The sequence below is a fragment of the Elephantulus edwardii genome, unplaced genomic scaffold (genome assembly GCF_000299155.1).
Source record: "Elephantulus edwardii isolate Elephantulus edwardi_28Jun2011 unplaced genomic scaffold, EleEdw1.0 scaffold00335, whole genome shotgun sequence".
In the NCBI taxonomy this organism is placed as follows: Eukaryota; Metazoa; Chordata; class Mammalia; order Macroscelidea; family Macroscelididae; genus Elephantulus; species Elephantulus edwardii.
In genome coordinates this window covers 1514531-1516727 of record NW_006400085.1, presented here as the reverse complement: position 1 = coordinate 1516727, position 2197 = coordinate 1514531, and the positions used below count along the sequence as shown (strand labels likewise).

General features: G+C 45.4%; 1 pseudogene; it reads left to right on the top strand.

Annotated features, from left to right (window-relative positions):
* The first annotated feature begins 1634 nt into the window (after positions 1-1634).
* On the top strand, positions 1635-2100 carry LOC102850291 (annotated as a pseudogene).
* Positions 2101-2197: the final 97 nt, after the last annotated feature.

Sequence of the window (2197 nt, the reverse complement as noted above, 5' to 3'; positions counted from 1 at the left end):
ATGGTTGTGGAGCCAAAGGAGAGGGAAGCATGGGGCTGTGGGGGGACCGGAGCATGGGGCTGGAACACTACCAATGGGATGCAGGGGCCGGAGCTCGGACACCACCAGGGGTTTATGCAGCGACAGGCCACGGGGTGAGGTCACACAGTGGCAGGCCACAGGGGGGTCACGTGGTGGTGGGCCTTTGCTCCTCTGGGGTCACATGGTGGGCAGGTGGTTGCTTCTCCGGGGTCTCGTGGAGGCTGGGGGCAGTTGGTTGCTCTCCAGAGTCACAAGGTGGCGGGCGGTTGCTCCCTACTTGCTCCTGGTGGGTGGGTTCCACAGTGGCTTGGCTGGTGTCTTTTGGCTGGGACTCAGCTGTCCTGTATGTCAGTTTAACCAGTTTTTCTCAGTTTCACCCCAACCCTGATGGCAGTCCCGTTCTACAACAGTGGCAACCATGCAGCACCTGTCCTTTTGTGATTGAGATATTTCACTCTGCATAATGTCCTCCAAGGTCACCCATCCTACTTTTTATTAGCAGTCAGAGGGTTTAACTATGGTGTCACCAGAGCTCCTGAAAGGCATTAAGTCCTGCATGCCCAAAGTCTTATCAGATGGTCAACATTAAGCTTTGGAAAAGAGCAGAGTTTCTCAAGCCAGACTACCTATTTTCAATCCTTGTTCCAGTACCCTTGCCTTTCAATTTTGAGCAAATTATATTATCTCTCTTTCAGTTTCCTCATTAATTGTTGCTTATTCTGGTTCATAGCTTATATACAAGATGAAAACCTGCTATCTTCTCAATTTCAGCTGTGCTTGAGTCCATTGTTGCAATCAATGCTTCAGTAGATCTCATTGGCAGTCTTCCTATATTTTGCTACCCTCTACTTTTCTAAGACTAGAGGCAAGAAGCTGTGTTGCAGTCTCAAAAGCACCAGCTTCTCAATGGGAGAAAGATGGGTAATCTCTTCCCCTGCAATTAACTGCCTCTGAAAACTCACCAGAGGGGCAGCTATAAGTTAGTTCCTACTTTGAACTACTCAATAACATTTTTCTAAGCTTGGTGTCACCTTCTAGGGACCGACCCCTCCTAACAATATGATCAAAGTATATGAGATGAAGTCCAACAATCTTCACCCTCTAAAGAGAACCTTGGCTGGTCCTAAGGCAGATTTGTTCATTTTTTTTTTTAACAGTTCAAAGTATATTCAATATTCTTTACCAATACCATGGGATTAAAAGCATAACTTCAACTTCCAGGCTCACAATTCCAAAATCTTAAGAGCTCTAAGAAATAAATTTTTGCTTACCAAAGTGAATTTTTACTGCATCCCGACATGAACTAAAACAAAACAATTAATAATCTATGATTTCTCACTTGGGAGTATTAATGTATTTGCTGAAAAAAATTCATAATATACTGATGTGACTATAATATTATCTGTCGTTTATTTAAAAGGTATTCTTATGTAATAACATAGACACCAAATGCATACGATTTTAAGACTTTGGTTAGAGAGTGGTATAATAGGTATATGTTTGTGCTATGGTTTGAAAGTTTCAAAATTAGTGTTAATTTCAGGTGCAAACGTTGAAGTAATTGTAAAAAGATGGCTTTCTGGCGCAGGCTGGAAGTCCAGCAGGCGACGAAGATGGCGGAGAACACCGGTCGCGCCGGCTAGAGCAGCGGCAGCGGCACCGGAAAGGGGGCGGTGTCGGCGGAGCAGGTAATAGCTGGCTTTAACCATCTTCGGCAGGAACAGCGAGGCCTGGCATCCAAAGCAGCTGAGTTGGAGATGGAATTGAATGAGCACAGCCTAGTGATCGATACACTGAAGGAGGTAGATGAAACCCGCAAGTGCTACCCGCATGGTTGGAGGAGTACTGGTGGAGCGCACTGTCAAAGAGGTGCTGCCCGCCTTGGAGAACGACAAGGAGCAGATCCAGAAGATCATTGAGACACTGACACAGCAGCTGCAGGCAAAGGGAAAAGAACTGAATGAATTCCGGGAAAAGCACAAAATTCGTCTCATGGGGGAAGATGAGAAGCCAGCAGCCAAGGAAAATTCAGAAGGAGCTGGGGCTAAGGCCAGCTCAGCCGGAGTGTTGGTCTCCTAGGGACCAAGGCCTTTGCATTTTTTCTACCCTGATTCCTACTCCTTCTGATTTCTCTTTATTGTTATTATTTTCTCTGCTATTGTTAATATTTTTTTTT